Source organism: Helianthus annuus, chromosome 3 (assembly GCF_002127325.2).
Source record: "Helianthus annuus cultivar XRQ/B chromosome 3, HanXRQr2.0-SUNRISE, whole genome shotgun sequence".
NCBI classification, from domain to species: domain Eukaryota; kingdom Viridiplantae; phylum Streptophyta; class Magnoliopsida; order Asterales; family Asteraceae; genus Helianthus; species Helianthus annuus.
This window is the reverse complement of record NC_035435.2, coordinates 129044042-129066147: the sequence shown is the minus strand read 5'-3', so window position 1 is coordinate 129066147 and position 22106 is coordinate 129044042. Positions and strand designations below refer to the sequence as shown.

General features: G+C 37.4%; 1 long non-coding RNA gene across 1 annotated transcript; it reads right to left on the bottom strand.

The window, feature by feature from the left end:
• Window positions 1-359: 359 nt before the first annotated feature.
• LOC110896518 lies at window positions 360-13679 on the bottom strand. The gene is made up of 3 exons (XR_002567959.2): window positions 13547-13679; window positions 13029-13082; window positions 360-602 (listed from the first exon to the last, which is right to left on the bottom strand). It is a non-coding gene; the product is annotated as an uncharacterized LOC110896518 (long non-coding RNA).
• Window positions 13680-22106: the final 8427 nt, after the last annotated feature.

Genomic DNA, 22106 nt, shown 5'->3' with positions numbered 1-22106 from the left:
CTGTGTGCGACGCCAGATCTGATATAACCCAATGTTTAACTCCCATTATTACTATTTCACATACTTAACTTAAATATTTATCATAAACACACTATACATACTTGTATTAAACAAAAACTTAAAGTTTTACCTCATTGGCGATCTCGGAGCGAGCACACTTTTGCACGAGCCGTCGGTTTGAGTTCAAGCACTATTACTCTTGCTCGAATCCCTCAAACCTAGGCTCTGATACCAACTTGTTAGAACCCCACTTTTCGTTTATGAAATAATGACCAAAATTTTGCTAGAAACATAAACCTTTAAATGTACTAATATCATTAATACATAACTTTACAAAATTTGGGCATGACCCGTCCGTAAAACGGATATACCCCTGTTTTTACCATAAACAATCTAAATACAATTCTACGATTCGTTCGACAAAATACTACCAAAAACCAAGACAACATGTTTTAGAAAAAGTATGACTACTAACAAGGTTATGCAAAATAAACAAGTATTGGACCAAAAACATTAGAACAAGCTAGCGGAAGCGCTTGGTATGACATAACATGAACACGTGCTTGCTCCGATTCTCCAAGTCGCCTAAATTGAGGATTTACCTACATTCAACAACAAAGCTTTTAAAAGTTAGTCATAATATCTATTTCGTTTACAATACTAACATTTTAGTTCCATTCGCTTACATACTTTCATTTATTTTACGCATTCGATTACCCAATTAAATGGGTAATGGCATATACTCTCATAATGAGATTCAATGATGCGTGTGTAGTGTAATATATTTTTTAGATGTATAATTAAGCCCTTTTTACACTTTTAGCCAAGTTTCAAATTTATAAAACACGATATTCACTAACACTAAACACACATATGGGCAAGTGCACCCATCGTGGACGTAGTATAGTGTTGGTAAGATACCGAGGTCGTCCAAGGACACAAGAGCTTTTAATACCGGTTTATCCTCAACGTCTAATCAAATCAAAAAGTGAGAAAAATGTTTTTTTTTAAACTAAGAAAATAAAAACTAACTAAATGCTGAAAAATAAAATAAAATAAAAACAGATAGATAAGATGAATCACTTGGATCCGACACGTGTATTAGTATAACCTTTGATTATTTTCGCACTTTTGCACTTGTTTAAGAGATTATCTTAGTTATTGTAGTAGGCCCCTCTTTTGAAGGCGACGTTACCCTCAACCCAGTAGTTTGAGTCAGCAAGGATACAATCCTAAAGGGTCGGATTATTGAAAGATAATGAATTAAGTTATTAATGCAAATTGTGGTAGGCCCCGCTTTCGGCGGTGACGTTACCCTCGGCTAAGTAGTCTGAGTCAGCAGGGATACAGTCGTAAATAGCCGGGTTATAGTATTAATAGTAGTTAACTTATGAGGGGGTCAAAGAGTTTGGATCCCCGCCATCCAATACCTATGGGCATTGAAGGAGATCCTACTAAATTTGACCCAGGTCCCAAGCAGGACCTCTAAACGCTGAACAAGGGCAAGACCTTTACCAAACCGTTCCCTTAACCCCCGACCAGGTAGCCAACATACCTCCATATAGACCGTGGAGATATGAATGGTGAAAATCTTTTATTTTATATAGACAGTAAAATAATGCCAAGACACCACGGACAAACGATAAGGAAAGATCACCTTCAACATAAGTAACTAGTTATTAAAGTCATTAATACAAAACCAAATAAAAAGTGCAAAAGATTGAAAATAAAAAGTACTATACTAAACACTTGTCTTCACCAAGTGATGTAAGAGACTTAGGCAAACATGGCCTTGATTGTCAAGAACTCTTACGATCAATCTTGGATCCCGAGACGACTCACACACTCTACGATGGACAATGAATGATGGTGGTGGATGATGGTGTTATGGTGGTGGTGGGTGGTGGATGAAGTGTGAGAGAGGTGGTGTGCCAAGGGATGAGTTGAAATGAAACCAAGCACTCCTATTTATAGGCTGAACAGAAGGCTGGGCACGGCCCCGTGTCCACTGGACACGCCCCCGTGCCCGTCTGACACTCTCTCTCCTCATTAATTGTAATTCGCAATTACAATTAATGCGCCTGCTGTACTTTCACCACGCCCCCGTGCCCGCTGGACACGGCCCCGTGGTGGGCAATGGAAGCTTCTATAAGTTTGTCTTTTATGCTGCTTCTTGGGCACGGCCCCGTGCTGGCTGAGCACGGGGCGTGTTCAGACTTCTGCTTTCTCTTCTTTGCTCTGGAGGATGCTGTTGAGGGTTCGGGCAGTCTACTTTTATTCCTTTTCTTGTATTTATGCTAGAATTAGTTGTATTTTTGCTTCTTTTGTGAATTTGAGCTCATTTCATCCTGAAAATACAAAAGGAAGACAAAAACACTCTTTTTCCAACATTAGTACTTAAAAAGGGTTAGTTTTATGCCTTAATTGATGTGATTTATATGTTGCATTTTACACACATCAAATACCCCCACACTTGAACTTTTGCTTGTCCTCAAGCAAAACTCTTTAAATGTGACTTACACTCCCAAATCGAATAGGTAGAAGAGAAAGTTTTTGGCTTGTTATAGAGTGTCGGGAATCCAAGATCTTTGTAAGTTTTATTTTTATTTATTTACAATCCTATTCGTTATGATTTATTTAGAACGTTTCACAGGATAAATTACTTATTCGGGCATAGCATGCCTTATTAAAATTCCATTTATATACAAGTTCACATACCTCACGGGAGATCACTCAACACTCGGCCGAAGGTGTATTTTTTTTAGTGAATCACTCGAGAGCGGCATGGAACTTACGCCTTCCATAGGCTTGCCAAGCAATCAATCCTCCTCATTTTTAACTTTTTACCTTTGTAAATATCAAGAGGACTTTTTGGGTGAAGGGTTAGGCTTGGGTTAAAGGTGGGTGGTTGGGTTAGTGGTTAGTAAAAGGGCGAAAATCGTAAAAAGCGTCCGTTTTCGTGACACACCTTGTTTTTAGTGACTCTTTATTTTGAAGTATTTCTCCAAACAAGCTTTTATATAGCTTTTGTTTGTTTTTGACTTCATCATATATATATATATTAATAAGTCACATAAAATAGCGAGCTTATGAAAAACCGAGCTTGTTACTAAAATAAAGGGTGAAAAATAAAAAAGGGTTTTTGGTGGGTAAAAAAAAAGTTTTAGGGTAATGAAATGAAAGGTTTAGGCTCAAAGGGGCTAACTAGGGGGATTTTGGGTAGGTGGTAAAAAAAAATGAAAAATAATGGTGTAGAAAGAAAAATATGGTTAGTCCTAATGCCTCCATCACTTACTTACTTGGGTTTAAGTTGGTAAGGACCGGGAATGTGTCGTCGTGGCAAGTTCTAGAGTTGTAAGAACCAAGCGGCTATTCACACAAGAAACGAAAAATGAGCATTTAGTCTAAAGATGTATATTTGTATGCTCAATAAAGGCTCAAAACTCACTTTTGTGGGAATGGGTTTTTAATGCGATCAAGTAGATATAATCGAATTTTTAACTAGACTTGTTATGCCGTTTCGTAATTTTCTTATGTTGGTTCTTTGTTATCACGACGCTATCGGTTGTAAATTTGTAAAAATATAACCTTTTTAGAATTTGTTATTCCCAAATTAAACCAAGACAAGTAAAAAAAAAAAAACGAAAAGTTTTTGAAAAAAAATTTGGGGTGTTTAGCGGTTCCAATAGAGTTTTGTGTAAGGCTTGTAATTAGGATTTGCAAAATTCAAGGTTTTAGCATCCCCCCCACACTTAAATTACACATTGTCCTCAATGTGTCCCAAAAATAAGATTTTCGGTTGATTAGAATGTGTAAAAGTGGGTTAAAAAGCAAAGATTTATGTTACTGGCAGCCTGGACACGGCCCCGTGGCGAACTGCCAGTAATGAAAACTTACAGAAGATGAACACGGGGGCGTGTCCACTGGACACGGCGTCGTGTCTGGCAAATAATTGCAGGTCAGTAACCAAACAGCAGATCTGGGAGATGAACACGGGGGCGTGTCGGCTGGACACGTCCCCGTGTGGACAGTCTGTGAGCCTGAAAAACAGGTTTTGTCTCCCGGTTTCTCCACTTTGGGGCTGCAAGTGCTAAGGTTTAGCACTCTAACCCTTGCATTGTACCTGTTTATTCACTCAATACCACACCAAGCAAACATAAAACATCCTAATTTACCAACGTCAGTTGTTTCCAAGCATAAAGTGAAAATAAAACGAAAATAAAAAACAGTTAAAGAAAGTAAATTGTTCAACAAGCGGTACGCAGGCCGTAAATTGTTCGATAGAGAAGGGTACTTAAACCTGTGGGCTCATCACCAACCTGCCCCTTGTTCCTTCAAACCTCTTACTCCATGTCTTCATCGCTATCTCCACCTCCACCCCGTTGTCCCGCCATATACTCCCGGATGCTGCCGATATCATCTTGTATATCGTTGATGTTGCGCTCAATAGCTCCGACCCGGTGGTAGGTGTTGTTAGGCGAGATTGTAGGCGTTCCTGGTGCACATGAGGTTTTCCTGCAAAAGATCATGTAAACTTTGAAAGTTAGGAAAACCGCCTCCTTGTGAGGAGGATTGACCCGGATCGCCATGGGGTTGGTACTGGTATTGGGGAGGTGCATGAAGAACTAGAGCCTCCTGCGGGTTCCATGCATAACCTTGCGTCCTTTGAAAGCTCATCGTCCCGTCTTCTGCCTCATAAAGCAAGTTCATGGCCCGACAAATGTGGTAGTCGACTCGTCCCGACCATGGACTTCTTTGAAAGGACCTTGGAATGTTCGTGAAGTGCTTGAAAAGACGGTACACCCATCCCCTAAAGAAGATAGGTGTTGGAGCTCTAGCAAGGCGGTTGAGATGCATGTTTCGCAGTAGGAGATATGGAACATCGAGAGGCTTTTGGTTGTGGACGCAGTGAAGGACAACCAAATCTTTCAACCCCACAACGCCATTACTGTCGTGACGCTGGTTCAGCGAGTAAGTGAGGAGCCTGTGAATGTAGCGGTATAGCGGGTCCCTCAGTTTGGTGCTTTTGGTGCTGCTAGGGTTGTAGATTCCTTCACCTATTTGAGCCCATGCGGCTTGGCGTTCGGTTTCATCCAAGTCTCGTAGCCCCCCAGTATTCTCTTCATCTCCCGATTCCTCTTCACCATATAGCCCTATGATAGATCCAAACTGTGCCATGGAGATTGAGTACGTTGTCCCTCCACATCGAAATGTGACCCCCTCATTGTCAAACGGGTCACACCTTGAGTTGAAAACGAAAGTACTGTAAAACTCCATTGTGCATTGATGCACCGACCGAAGCCGGGTGTTCAATGCAACTGCAAGTGGCCCTCTCACGATGTTGTTGAATCGGTCAAGTTGATTCACCATGGTTAACAAGTCGGTACATGCCCGCCTAGGGTACTCCTCCGGTCTTGTTTGTAGTATCTCATACCGCGCCCTAGCGTCAAGTTCGCTTGCGTTGAACCTTGTGAATTTTGACATCTGAAAGAATACATTAGAAGTTAGTATGAAACAAGGATATTTGGGGTGAAACTGCAAACAGTGGGCTGGACACGGCCCCGTGTTCAGCGGACACGGCCCCGTGTCCAGTCGTCTGTAACCCAAAAAGTTCATTTTTCGTCCCGGTTTCGAAAACCTGAAAATTTTTAGCCCAATAGTAGCGGTTTCCCCCGAAAATGAAACCCTAAGTGTCGTTTTTCCCAAAACAAACCGTTTACCCTTCCAATTTCGTGTTTTTCTGTTCAAAAACAAGGGTTTGGGGTTTTAGTGGAAAATCGAACGAATCTATCAACAATACATGTTTATTTACTTTCTACTACACTAATCTAAACTAATACTAACAGATTTCATCAAAAATTTGAAGTCCGATCCGGATGAACACGAAGAACCCTAGATTTTTTTTTCCAATTTTTGATGTTTTAACTACATGCAAGTAACTAATCTAACTACTAAAGATGATAGAATCATACCTTGATGTTGTTAAACTCGGTAGTGACGTCGGAAATCTGCGGAAAATCGCCTGAAACCAGAGCGTTTTCAGCAATACGGGGCGTGTGGAATGAGGTAACTGTTATGAAAAGAGGGTTTTATCCCGACAGTTGCCTCGACACGGCCCCGTGTCCAGCGGACACGGCCCCGTGCCGAGCAAAGTTTTTTGAATTTTTTTTATGTGCTCGTGTGCATTCCCCTTATTTCCGAAAATGGCTAGAAGACTTACCGGTTTTTAAACGTACACTTACCTGTTCGTAACATGTCGGGTATGAGTTTATTCGTTAACCATTTGAAGTGAGATCTCCTCTTCCTCATCCTCAATGGATCCTCAGTAGAGTTTTAGCCGTTGGCCATTGACTTTGAATGGTATCCCATTTCGAGTTTTAATTTCTACTGCACCGTGCGGAAAAACATGGGTGACGGAAAAAGGTCCTGATCACCTAGATTTTAGCTTACCAGGAAATAATCGAAGTCGTGAATTAAACAATAGAACCTGATCTCCTACCCGAAATTCATTAGATTTAATATATTTATCATGTAAATTTTTCATTCTTTCCTTATAAATTTCGGAGTTAGAATATGCATAATTCCTTAGCTCGTCTAATTCATTTATTTGACAAAATCGATTTTTACCGGCAGTTTCTAAATCTAAGTTCACATTTTTTATTGCCCAGTAGGCTTTGTGAGCTATTTCTACTGGCAAGTGACAACTTTTTCCATAGACAAGCTTATATGGGGTTGTGCCTATAGTGGTTTTATAAGCAGTTCGAAAAGCCCATAAAGCATCGTCTAATTTGTCGGCCCATTCTTTTTTATTTATTCCTACGGTTTTTTCAAGTATTCGTTTTAAACCTCGATTAGTCACTTCGGCTTGCCCATTTGTTTGAGGGTGATACGCTGTTGAGACCCGGTGATAGACCCCATACATTGTTAATATTTTTTCGAGTTGATGATTGCAAAAATGGGTACCTCTATCACTTATCAAAGCCTTTGGTGTCCCGAAGCGAGAAAACAGTTTTTTCAGAAATTTTACCACTACTCTTCCATCATTTGTTGGAAAAGCCTCGGCCTCCGCCCATTTAGACAAGTAATCGACTGCCACAAGTATATATTTGTTTCCCTTTGAAGGCGGGAAAGGTCCCATGAAATCGAGTCCCCACACATCAAAGATTTCACAAACGAGAATGCCATTTTGAGGCATTTCGTTTTTGGAAGAAATATTACCTGATCTCTGGCAGGCATCACATGTCTTTACAAGGTTTTGTGCATCCTTGTAAATGGTTGGCCAGTAAAATCCTGAATCAAATACCTTTCGTGCGGTACTTGCGGCACCATGATGTCCTCCGTATGGACCTTCATGACGATGACGGAGAATTCTTCGTGCTTCATTACCATTACCATGGACACACCTTCGGATGAGCTGGTCGGCACACATTTTGAAAAGATAGGGGTCTTCCCAAAAGTAATGCTTTACATCAGCAAAGAATTTCTTTCTTTGATGATGTGGCCATCCCTTGGTGACTATACCGCTAGCTAGGAAATTAGGGTAGTCGGCATACCATGGCTCTTGTCTACTCTCCATCATTTCCAAGGATTCTGTGGGAAATTTCTCGTTGATTTGCTCGTCTCTGGTCGTTTCCAAAGCTGGGTCTTCTAAGCGTGAGAGATGATCTGCAGCAGTGTTTTCTGCTCCTCTTTTGTCCTTGATTTCGATGTCGAAACTCTTGGAGGAGTAGAATCCATCTGATCAAACGGGGTTTTGCGTCTTGTTTCTTGAAGAGGTACCTGATGGCTGCATGGTCTATATAGACTACAGTTTTAGAAAGAACAAGATAAGAACAGAATTTATCAAAAGCAAACACCACTGCTAGTAATTCTTTTTCTGTAGTTGTATAATTTTCTTGTGCATCATTAAGAGTTTTACTAGCATAATAGATTGGGTGGAAATGCTTTTCTTTTCTTTGTCCCAAGACTGCTCCAACAGCAAAGTCACTTGCATCACACATGATTTTGAAAGGAAATTTCCAATCTGGTGCTATCATGATTGGTGCATTGACTAGCATTTCTTTGAGGGTTAGAAATGCTTGATTGCATTCCTTGTCAAAGATGAAGGGTGCATCTTTTTCAAGTAATTTTGTTAGAGGCCTTGAAATTTTTGAAAAGTCCTTGATAAACCTTCTATAAAATCCGGCATGCCCTAGGAAACTTCTGATTGCTCTTACGGAGGATGGAGGAGGTAATCGAGAAATAGTTTCTATTTTTGCTCGATCAACTTCCATTCCTTCGCTTGAGATTTTGTGACCGAGTACTATTCCCTCTGTTACCATGAAATGGCATTTTTCCCAGTTAAGGGCGAGGTTAGTTTCCTCACATCGGGATAGCATTCGTTCAAGATTATCGAGGCATTGGTCATATGAGTCTCCAAAGATGGAAAAGTCGTCCATGAAGACTTCCATTGTCTTTTCTATCATATCATGGAAAATGGCCACCATACAACGTTGGAATGTTGCAGGCGCATTACATAGACCGAATGGCATGCGTCGATATGCGAAAGTTCCGTAGGGACATGTGAAAGTTGTCTTCTCTTGGTCTTCTGGTGCTATCGGTATTTGAAAATAACCTGAAAAACCATCTAAGAAACAATAAAATTTATGATCGGACAGTCGTTCTAACATTTGATCAATGAAGGGTAAAGGAAAGTGGTCTTTCCTTGTTGCTTCATTTAATCGCCTATAATCTATACAAACTCTCCATCCGGTGACGGTTCTTGTTGGTATTAATTCATTTTTCTCATTAGTTATTACCGTCATACCTCCTTTCTTCGGGACTACTTGAACGGGACTTACCCACGGACTATCGGAGATAGGGTAGATTAATCCGGCGTCAAGCAGCTTGATGACTTCATTTTTAACCACTTCTTGAACATTGGGATTCACTCTTCGTTGTGGTTGAACTACTGTTTTGTAGTCATCATTCATTAAAATTTTGTGCGTGCACATGGAAGGGCTTATTCCTTTAATATCTACAAGCTTCCAAGCGATCGCGTTTTTGTGTTTTTTAAGTAGGTTAACTAATTTCTCTTTTTCTACGTTACTTAATTTAGATGAAATAATTACAGGTAAACTACCATCTTTGCCTAGAAAAGCATATTCCAAACCTTTAGGCAGTTCTTTGAGCTCAATGGGTGGGTCTTTAGAAGACACCTCATTTTGTGGCTCATCTAGATTAAGAACCTTAAAGGTTTGTTCTATGGCTATCTCTTCCTCGACAAAGTGGTCTTCTTCGTTAGTTGTATCGGGTGGTTCAGCTTCATCTTCAATTAGGGGGTCATTATTGCCAAAAGGATATTTCATTGAACGCTCAAGATCTATGCTCCTTTTGAATGCCCCTAACTAAAGAGGTAGATTGTTGAATTTCCGGTTTTTCAATGCTTTATGAGTTTGTACAAAAGGTTTTCCCAAGACTAGGGGGGCGTCATCAAGGATGACGAAGTCGGTTGGGATTACCAATTGATTTGTGTGAACCAAAACATCTTCAATTACACCGATTGATTTTATCACTTTTCGATCGGATAGAAAAATGGGTATTTGAAGTGGAGTCAGATCACTAATACTTAATTTTTCAAAAATGTAGTTAGGCATTATGTTAACACAAAGATCTTTATCAATAGTGATATTACTAATAAATGAATTTTGAAAGAAACATGGAACCGGTGTAATGTTAATTTCAAAAGGGTCTTCTTTTATTAGCGAAGTTTGATCATTAGTTAACTTAACACTCACTATTTCTTTGATTTTAGCACTGGTGTTCAACTCTTTTAAAAACTTGGCATGAGGGGTTATTAAACAATGATTTTCGAAAGTATGTGACAAGAGATTAATTTCTTCAAAATTAGACTCTTCATGAATTTTAACATTATCGGACTCACCTTTTTCATTGTTTAACTCATGTGTCGGTTTTTCACTTTCTTGTTCTTCCATTTTTACATTTTCAACTATCTCTACGTTATTATTACTATTCAATTCTTCTCTTGCGTGGGACTCCTCTTCCCTTGCGCGAGATTCTTTCATGTAACGTTCGATAGTTTTAATGTGTTCTAATATCCTATTGGTCACTTCGGTGAGAGAAAAAGAATTTGGATCCTCAAAGCTTGAATCCGGTTGTTCGATCCTTGGCTCCTCATAGTACTCATATGAAGTAGATGGTTCACACGATTGTTCTTCATTGTAAGTATATGATGGGTAAGGGTCGAATCTTTGTTCTTCATAGTACTCATATGAGGTGGGTTGTTCACGCCATGGTTCCTCATAATAAGAGTATGAAGGTGGTGGCTCATATCTCGAGTCTTCAAAGTATGAGTATGAAGGTTCATACCTTGGTTCATCAAAATATGAGTATGAGGGAGAAGGTTCATACCTTTGGTCTTCATAGGGTGTGTATGAAGTTGATGGCTCGTACCTGGGCTCCTCATAATGGTTGTATGAATTGGATGGTTGATATGAGTTATTATATTGAACCGAGCGTGCGTTACGATAATTAGTGCAATAATTACCCCTATAATCATCCTCATCATAGGTGTAGTTGTAACCTCCTGAGTATTGATCCATAAGAATCACTCAACAGACCACAACTGAGTCTCGGGACCAGAAAACAAAAATAAAGATGGAAACAGAGGCTGGACAGGGCCCCGTGTTCCGTGGACACGGCCCCGTGTTCAGGGTCTGTATCTAGGCGTTTTAATTAAAGTTACTGGTCACGTTGAGCACGGGGGCGTGTTCAGTGAGCACGGCCCCGTGTTCAGACTCTGTATCTGGGTATCTAACTAAAAATATGCAGCACGGGGGCGTGTTCAGTGAGCACGGCCCCGTGTTCAGGCTACTGTAAATGCAAACTAAACTAAAATGCAGAAAAATGTGCGCGCGTTTTGAAAAGGTTTTGAAAAACTGATTAGGCCGTTGATTTTAAGCTTTCTTAAAATCCTTGTGTTCCCCGGCAACGGCGCCAAAAACTTGATGCGTGTGTAGTGTAATATATTTTTTAGATGTATAATTAAGCCCTTTTTACACTTTTAGCCAAGTTTTAAATTTATAAAACACGATATTCACTAACACTAAACACACATATGGGCAAGTGCACCCATCGTGGACGTAGTATAGTGTTGGTAAGATACCGAGGTCGTCCAAGGACACAAGAGCTTTTAATACCGGTTTATCCTCAACGTCTAATCAAATCAAAAAGTGAGAAAAATGTTTTTTTTAAACTAAGAAAATAAAAACTAACTAAATGCTGAAAAATAAAACAAAATAAAAACAGATAGACAAGATGAATCACTTGGATCCGACACGTGTATTAGTATAACCTTTGATTATTTTCGCACTTTTGCACTTGTTTAAGAGATTATCTTAGTTATTGTAGTAGGCCCCTCTTTTGAAGGCGACGTTACCCTCAACCCAGTAGTTTGAGTCAGCAAGGATAAAATCCTAAAGGGTCGGATTATTGAAAGATAATCAATTAAGTTATTAATGCAAATTGTGGTAGGCCCCGCTTTCGGCGGTGACGTTACCCTCGGCTAAGTAGTCTGAGTCAGCAGGGATACAGTCGTAAATAGCCGGGTTATAGTATTAATAGTAGTTAACTTATGAGGGGGTCAAAGAGTTTGGATCCCCGCCATCCAATACCTATGGGCATTGAAGGAGATCCTACTAAATTTGACCCAGGTCCCAAGCAGGACCTCTAAACGCTGAACAAGGGCAAGACCTTTACCAAACCGTTCCCTTAACCCCCGACCAGGTAGCCAACATACCTCCATATAGACCGTGGAGATATGAATGGTGAAAATCTTTTATTTTATATAGACAGTAAAATAATGCCAAGACACCACGGACAAACGATAAGGAAAGATCACCTTCAACATAAGTAACTAGTTATTAAAGTCATTAATACAAAACCAAATAAAAAGTGCAAAAGATTGAAAATAAAAAGTACTATACTAAACACTTGTCTTCACCAAGTGATGTAAGAGACTTAGGCAAACATGGCCTTGATTGTCAAGAACTCTTACGATCAATCTTGGATCCCGAGACGACTCACACACTCTACGATGGACAATGGATGATGGTGGTGGATGATGGTGTTATGGTGGTGGTGGGTGGTGGATGAAGTGTGAGAGAGGTGGTGTGCCAAGGGATGAGTTGAAATGAAACCAAGCACTCCTATTTATAGGCTGAACAGAAGGCTGGGCACGGCCCCGTGTCCACTGGACACGCCCCCGTGCCCGTCTGACACTCTCTCTCCTCATTAATTGTAATTCGCAATTACAATTAATGCGCCTGCTGTACTTTCACCACGCCCCCGTGCCCGCTGGACACGGCCCCGTGGTGGGCAATGGAAGCTTCTATAAGTTTGTCTTTTATGCTGCTTCTTGGGCACGGCCCCGTGCTGGCTGAGCACGGGGCGTGTTGAGACTTCTGCTTTCTCTTCTTTGCTCTGGAGGATGCTGTTGAGGGTCCGGGCAGTCTACTTTTATTCCTTTTCTTGTATTTATGCTAGAATTAGTTGTCTTTTTGCTTCTTTTGTGAATTTGAGCTCATTTCATCCTGAAAATACAAAAGGAAGACAAAAACACTCTTTTTCCAACATTAGTACTTAAAAAGGGTTAGTTTTATGCCTTAATTGATGTGATTTATATGTTGCATTTTACACACATCATTCAAGCATACCACTTACGACCCGGTAACATCGGGTTAATTGCTTTCAACATAAATCTTTCGTTCTATCCGTATAACGGATTGAACTTCATACATTCGTTATTGCATTCACGACCACCCGTTCTAAACGGATGGTACCTTATCCTTACTCGACTTGTTCAACTTGAACCGGTCGACTTGCATAGCTTATCATAACCTTCGTTAGCATAACCAAATCCGCAAGGGATTTGCTATCCACTTACTAAACACCATATTCATTATAACAAGGGTTGTTCTTCATAATTATTAACAAAATTTAAGTAAGGTTTTGTATGCAACGGAACATACCTCGATCTTGTGAGCCTTCCGATTTCTTAGTACTTGAACCTTCTTCCTTCACGCCTATATCAACACATCCATTCATTCGTTTAGTACCCCAAATTTCATTCCATTATTTTCCAAATTACACATAATTGTTCTTTCAAGCATTTCATCAAACACTTGGCGGGTTTCGCATTTTCGGGACATTTACTCATCTAACTAAAACGTGTTTTTAGGCTAGTTCTTTTAATCATTCAACAATAATCAAGCAAACCTTATTCTATATCAATTTATCTCGTATTTATACATCATCCACAGAATTATACATCAATGATTCACATGCATGACACTACATGATCATCCTAATTCATATCACAACTTCATAAGTGGGTTTTTACTAAAATCTTTCAAATAACCTAGTATCATACATGATTCTTGTTCTAGAAGGAAATCCTAACTCAGATTTCTCACATTCAAACACAATAATTCAAGATTGGGTTGAACCCATCATTCAACAAATCATGATTTCAGAAAATTAAACTTACCACTTTAGAAATTGAGGTTAGCTACTCGCATTTAAGGGTTCATGCATTAGATTTCTCCATTGATTCAAGTTCAATTGCTTAATTTTCTTGATACTAGGGTTTCCCCTCTTGTCCTGCTTCCTGTTCGATCGACCAGAACCCCAATTGTGGGTGTTTTTCATTTTTTTTATTAGTAAAACCCTTCTAGTTTACTAATTACACATTGAACCCTTCCATTTTGAAAGAGTGTTTAAATTAGGTTTTCCCCCATAAACTAACTACCATGTTGCCAAATTTCATTAACTAAGTTAAATTCTTTATTTATTTGCACTTATCATAATACTAAACATTTTTGGGGTGTTACAACTTATGCCTAGTTAACGTTTTTGGGGTGTTACATGAGTTTTTATAGGGAAGACTTAGGTTAGGTTGTGGTTGTGGTTGTATAATTAATGTTAAAAGCAAGTTTAAACATAAGAAAAACACAAAAATCGCGCCTAAATTCGCGTCTGTTCAAGGCTGTTTGCGCTGATCTGGTGGTTAAAATGAGTGCTTAAATGAATTTTGGGTCGGGTTATGTTTGAAAGAAAGGCGCAGCTCAGTTGGCTAACCCTTGCGTGTGTGAGATGAGTGACCTGGGTTCGAGTCCCGTGGTCAACATCTATTTTTTTGAATTAAGTACTTTTTGTTTCAGCACATAAAACTATCGGGAATGACACAAATAGTCCTTACAAGTATATATACTTTCAGAGTATTACAAAACAGTCCCTGTAGTTGAAGTTTAAGTTATTTACTCAAATAACCCCTTAACTTAAACTAACCAAGTTATGTTTTATTAAAAAAAAAAACTATATAGTTTAAATTAACTAGGTTAGTTTACTAACTTTAAAATCTAACGAGTCTAACTAGATTACTATAAAAATAAACTTTTTAAATAACCCAAAATTAATTAATTTAATTAATTTAAATAATTTGAATAATTATTTATAACGAATAAAAATCTTTAAACGATTATTCATTTCACGAAACTTTCGAGTTTCACTATTTTACGAGTTTCAACTAGTTTAACGAGCATTGAGCGTAATAACGAATTGAGAGTCTATGACAATATATCGTTCAAACGTGAAAATTGCACATAAGTATAACACAAACATGAATAAAATACCTTCGTTTTCATTATGATCAATAGTCTCGAATTACAAACGAAACGAAAGTAGATTACAAAGAGAGTACCAGTGTCTAAATATGGAAGGTACAACACGACTTGCTAAAATAAGAAAGTGCAAAAAAGCGGAGCGTTACAACTTGAGAGGTGAGTATAAACAACAATCTAATGCTATCAAAGTGGCGTATAGTTAGTGTGTACCATACTAGATAAATCGGCTTTAAAAAGTTACGAACCAAGACAAAAATTGTTTGTATGAGTCTAAGAGTTTTGGTCTAGCATTCGTGCCCGTAGGTTATGACAGGTTGAATTCTCGGTTGTCCAAGTCATTTGGGCCAAATTTTTCACCTCTGATGCATGCATAGGAGTGAGGAGGGGTGTTCAAAAATATCCGTATCCGAAAATCCGATCTGAATTATCCGATATTCGAATCCGAAATATCCGAAAATCTGGATATCCGAATTTTCGGATTCGGATAGTGATTTTAAAAATTTCCGGATATTTCGGATTTTTATTTTTTCTGGATATGCGAAAATATCCGAAGTAACCCAAAGAAAGAAGCTTATAGATCATCTTCACTCCTTATTAATAAACACTTTCATTGTTTTGTTGACAAAACAATGTGAAATACCTTTCATGATACATATTTGTGTGCTGCAAATGTATCATCATACATAGTACAAATTTATAAAGTTTTTAGTTATATATCTCATATATAAATATAGATATATGTGTCTAAAGCTAATTTTCTATATGAATTAATCCAATAAAAAGAGTAACCTAAAGTATTAGTGCATTTGATTGTTGATTAAATATGTAAAGAAGTTTGCAGATGCATCCTCTATTCGTGTTCTACCAAAAATAGATTTGATCTGCTAAACTTAAGCTAGTTCTACCCGTTATAGTGTTCAAAAGTATCCTAGTCCAAAAATCTGATCCGAACTATCCGATATTCGAATTATCTGAAAATCGGATATCTGAATTTTTCGGATTCGGGTAGTGATTTTAAGAAAATTTGAATATTTCGGATATCCGAAATATCTGAAAATTTAAAAATTTACCGAATTATCCGGTTTAGAATCATTAAAAAAATAAAAATAAAAAATTAAGTAAATTGTTGGATATTCAGATATCCAAATCAGTTTCGAAATTTCAGATATGGGCTCGGATAGTGAAACCAGGTATCTGGAAATATCAGATATTCGGTTTTGAACACCCCTATAATTTAAGATTGAAGTATATCATCATTCTCTGATTGAAGCTGTGATAGAGCTTATAATTGGCTCACATATCATTCTCGATTTTGGTGACAAACTTTCTCTTAGTACATTCTACTACTGATTTTCAAACCTGGGTACAAAAGGCACACTAGATGTAGGAAGTCATTCGTTGCCTTCAATGAACTCAACAACAATGACTTGATTGACAGTATCTTGATCCATTATCAGTTGGTAACAAGGCCAATTGACTATTTGATCAGTAGATGAACCTGGTCCATAAATCTTATAGTCCCCACATTTGGCAGTTTGATTGTCACCCCAACTATAAAGCCATATAAACTGTCCGAGCGTACGGAAACCACTGTCTTCCTAAAAGGCTTTCTGGTACTGACCTAGAACGGGCTTAAGATCGTCTGCAACATTTATTTTTACACCCTTGCAATGAATACCCTCCGTTTTCTTTACTGTATTTCCAACCGTTAGCTGCCACTACCAACCCTCCTCCGGGTAGTGGTTTCCTTAAGAAGATATCACAATCTTGGAATACGGATAAATCGGCTTTAAAAAGTTACGAACCAAGACAAAAATTGTTTGTATGAGTCTAAGAGTTTTGGTCTAGCATTCGTGCCCGTAGGTTATGACAGGTTGAATTCTCGGTTGTCCAAGTCATTTGGGCCAAATTTTTCACCTCTGATGCATGCGTAGGAGTGAGGAGGGGTGTTCAAAACTATCCGTATCCGAAAATCCGATCTGAATTATCCGATATTCGAATCCGAAATATCCGAAAATCTGGATATCTGAATTTTCGGATTCGGATAGTGATTTTAAAAATTTCCGGATATTTCGGATTTTTATTTTTTTCTGGATATGCGAAAATATCCGAAGTAACCCAAAGAAAGAAGCTTATAGATCATCTTCACTCATTAAGAAACACTTTCATTGTTTTGTTGACAAAACAATGTGAAATACCTTTCATGATACATATTTGTGTGTTGCAAATGTATCATCATATATAGTACAAATTTATAAAGTTTTTAGTTATATATCTCATATATAAATATAGATATATGTGTCTAAAGCTAATTTTCTATATGAATTAATCCAATAAAAAGAGTAACCTAAAATATTAGTGCATTTGATTGTTGATTAAATATGTAAAGAAGTTTGCAGATGCATCCTCTATTCGTGTTCTACCAAAAATAGATTTGATCTGCTAAACTTAAGCTAGTTCTACCCGTTACAGTGTTCAAAAGTATCCTAGTCCAAAAATCTGATCCGAACTATCCGATATTCGAATTATCTGAAAATCGGATATCTGAATTTTACGGATTCGGGTAGTGATTTTAAGAAAATTTGAATATTTTGGATATCCGAAATATCTGAAAATTTAAAAATTTACCGAATTATCCGGTTTAGAATCATTAAAAAAATAAAAATAAAAAATTAAGTAAATTGTTAGATATTCAGATATCCAAATCAGTTTCGAAATTTCAGATATGGACTCGGATAGTGAAACCAGGTATCTGGAAATTTCAGATATTCGGTTTTGAACACCCCTATTATTTAAGATTGAAGTATATCATCATTCTCTTATTGAAGCTGTGATAGAGCTTATAATTGGCTCACATATCATTCTCGATTTCGGTGACAAACTTTCTCTTAGTACATTCTACTACTGATTTTCAAACCTGGGTACAAAAGGCACACTAGATGTAGGAAGTCATTCGTTGCCTTCAATGAGCTCAACAACAATGACTTGATTGACATTATCTTGATCCATTATCAGTTGGTAACAAGGCCAATTGACTATTTGATCAGTAGATGAACCTGGTCCATAAATCTTATAGCCCCCACATTTGGCAGTTTGATTGTCACCCCAACTATCAAGCCATATAAACTGTCCGAGCGTACGGAAACCACTGTCTTCCTAAAAGGCTTTCTGGTACTGACCTAGAACGGGCTTAAGATCGTCTGCAACATTTATTTTTACACCCTTGCAATGAATACCCTCCGTTTTCTTTACTGTATTTCCAACCGTTAGCTGCCACTACCAACCCTCCTCCGGGTAGTGGTTTCCTTAAGAAGATATCACAATCTTGGAACACGGATAAATCGGCTTTAAAAAGTTACGAACCAAGACAAAAATTGTTTGTATGAGTCTAAGAGTTTTGGTCTAGCATTCGTGCCCGTAGGTTATGACAGGTTGAATTCTCGGTTGTCCAAGTCATTTGGGCCAAATTTTTCACCTCTGATGCATGCATAGGAGTGAGGAGGGGTGTTCAAAAATATCCGTATCCGAAAATCCGATCTGAATTATCCGATATTCGAATCCGAAAATCTGGATATCCGAATTTTCGGATTCGGATATTGATTTTAAAAATTTCCGGATATTTCGGATTTTTATTTTTTCTGGATATGCGAAAATATCCGAAGTAACCCAAAGAAAGAAGCTTATAGATCATCTTCACTCCTTATTAATAAACACTTTCATTGTTTTGTTGACAAAACAATGTGAAATACCTTTCATGATACATATTTGTGTGTTGCAAATGTATCATCATACATAGTACAAATTTATAAAGTTTTTAGTTATATATCTCATATATAAATATAGATATATGTGTCTAAAGCTAATTTTCTATATGAATTAATCCAATAAAAAGAGTAACCTAAAGTATTAGTGCATTTGATTGTTGATTAAATATGTAAAGAAGTTTGCAGATGCATCCTCTATTCGTGTTCTACCAAAAATAGATTTGATCTGCTAAACTTAAGCTAGTTCTACCTGTTACAGTGTTCAAAAGTATCCTAGTCCAAAAATCTGATCCGAACTATCCGATATTCGAATTATCTGAAAATCGGATATTTGAATTTTTCGGATTCGGGTAGTGATTTTAAGAAAATTTGAATATTTCGGATATCCGAAATATCTGAAAATTTAAAAATTTATCGAATTATCCGGTTTAGAATCATTAAAAAAATAAAAATAAAAAATTAAGTAAATTGTTGGATATTCAGATATCCAAATCAGTTTCGAAATTTCAGATATGGACTCGGATAGTGAAACCAGGTATCTGGAAATTTCAGATATTCGGTTTTGAACACCCCTATAATTTAAGATTGAAGTATATCATCATTCTCTGATTGAAGCTGTGATAGAGCTTATAATTGGCTCACATATCATTCTCGATTTCGGTGACAAACTTTCTCTTAGTACATTCTACTACTGATTTTCAAACCTGGGTACAAAAGACACACTAGATGTAGGAAGTCATTCGTTGCCTTCAATGAGCTCAACAACAATGACTTGATTGACAGTATCTTGATCCATTATCAGTTCGTAACAAGGCCAATTGACTATTTGATCAGTAGATGAACCTGGTCCATAAATCTTATAGCCCCCACATTTGGCAGTTTTATTGTCACCCCAACTATCAAGCCATATAAACTGTCCGAGCGTACGGAAACCACTGTCTTCCTAAAAGGCTTTCTGGTACTGACCTAGAACGGGCTTAAGATCGTCTGCAACATTTATTTTTACACCCTTGCAATGAATACCCTCCGTTTTCTTTACTGTATTTCCAACCGTTAGCTGCCACTACCAACCCTCCTCCGGGTAGTGGTTTCCTTAAGAAGATATCACAATCTTGGAACACGGATAAATCGGCTTTAAAAAGTTACGAACCAAGACAAAAATTGTTTGTATGAGTCTAAGAGTTTTGGTCTAGCATTCGTGCCCGTAGGTTATGACAGGTTGAATTCTCGGTTGTCCAAGTCATTTGGGCCAAATTTTTCACCTCTGATGCATGCATAGGAGTGAGGAGGGGTGTTCAAAAATATCCGTATCCGAAAATCCGATCTGAATTATCCGATATTCGAATCCGAAATATCCGAAAATCTGGATATCCGAATTTTCGGATTCGGATAGTGATTTTAAAAATTTCCGGATATTTCGGATTTTTATTTTTTCTGGATATGCGAAAATATCCGAAGTAACCCAAAGAAAGAAGCTTATAGATCATCTTCACTCCTTATTAATAAACACTTTCATTGTTTTGTTGACAAAACAATGTGAAATACCTTTCATGATACATATTTGTGTGTTGCAAATGTATCATCATACATAGTACAAATTTATAAAGTTTTTAGTTATATATCTCATATATAAATATCGATATATGTGTCTAAAGCTAATTTTCTATATGAATTAATCCAATAAAAAGAGTAACCTAAAGTATTAGTGCATTTGATTGTTGATTAAATATGTAAAGAAGTTTGCAGATGCATCCTCTATTCGTGTTCTACCAAAAATAGATTTGATCTGCTAAACTTAAGCTAGTTCTACCCGTTACAGTGTTCAAAAGTATCCTAGTCCAAAAATCTGATCCGAACTATCCGATATTCGAATTATCTGAAAATCGGATATCTGAATTTTTCGGATTCGGGTAGTGATTTTAAGAAAATTTGAATATTTCGGATATCCAAAATATCTGAAAATTTAAAAATTTACCGAATTATCCGGTTTAGAATCATTAAAAAAATAAAAATAAAAAATTAAGTAAATTGTTGGATATTCAGATATCCAAATCAGTTTCGAAATTTCAGATATGGACTCGGATAGTGAAACCAGGTATCTGGAAATTTCAGATATTCGGTTTTGAACACCCCTATATTTTAAGATTGAAGTATATCATCATTCTCTGATTGAAGCTGTGATAGAGCTTATAATTGGCTCACATATCATTCTCGATTTCGGTGACAAACTTTCTCTTAGTACATTCTACTACTGATTTTCAAACCTGGGTACAAAAGGCACACTAGATGTAGGAAGTCATTCGTTGCCTTCAATGAGCTCAACAACATTGACTTGATTGACAGTATCTTGATCCATTATCAGTTGGTAACAAGGCCAATTGACTATTTGATCAGTAGATGAACCTGGTCCATAAATCTTATAGACCCCACATTTGGCAGTTGGATTGTCACCCCAACTATCAAGCCATATAAACTGTCCGAGCGTACGGAAACCACTGTCTTCCTAAAAGGCTTTCTGGTACTGACCTAGAACGGGCTTAAGATCGTCTGCAACATTTATTTTTACACCCTTGCAATGAATACCCTCCGTTTTCTTTACTGTATTTCCAACCGTTAGCTGCCACTACCAACCCTCCTCCGGGTAGTGGTTTCCTTAAGAAGATATCACAATCTTGGAACACGGATAAATCGGCTTTAAAAAGTTACGAACCAAGACAAAAATTGTTTGTATGAGTCTAAGAGTTTTGGTCTAGCATTCGTGCCCGTAGGTTATGACAGGTTGAATTCTCGGTTGTCCAAGTCATTTGGGCCAAATTTTTCACCTCTGATGCATGCATAGGAGTGAGGAGGGGTGTTCAAAAATATCCGTATCCGAAAATCCGATCTGAATTATCCGATATTCGAATCCGAAATATCCGAAAATCTGGATATCCGAATTTTCGGATTCGGATAGTGATTTTAAAAATTTCCGGATATTTCGGATTTTTATTTTTTCTGGATATGCGAAAATATCCGAAGTAACCCAAAGAAAGAAGCTTATAGATCATCTTCACTCCTTATTAATAAACACTTTCATTGTTTTGTTGACAAAACAATGTGAAATACCTTTCATGATACATATTTGTGTGTTGCAAATGTATCATCATACATAGTACAAATTTATAAAGTTTTTAGTTATATATCTCATATATAAATATCGATATATGTGTCTAAAGCTAATTTTCTATATGAATTAATCCAATAAAAAGAGTAACCTAAAGTATTAGTGCATTTGATTGTTGATTAAATATGTAAAGAAGTTTGCAGATGCATCCTCTATTCGTGTTCTACCAAAAATAGATTTGATCTGCTAAACTTAAGCTAGTTCTACTCGTTACAGTGTTCAAAAGTATCCTAGTCCAAAAATCTGATCCGAACTATCCGATATTCGAATTATCTGAAAATAGGATATCTGAATTTTTCGGATTCGGGTAGTGATTTAAGAAAATTTGAATATTTCGGATATCCGAAATATCTGAAAATTTAAAAATTTACCGAATTATCCGGTTTAGAATCATTAAAAAAATAAAAATAAAAAATTAAGTAAATTGTTGGATATTCAGATATCCAAATCAGTTTCGAAATTTCAGATATGGACTCGGATAGTGAAACCAGGTATCTG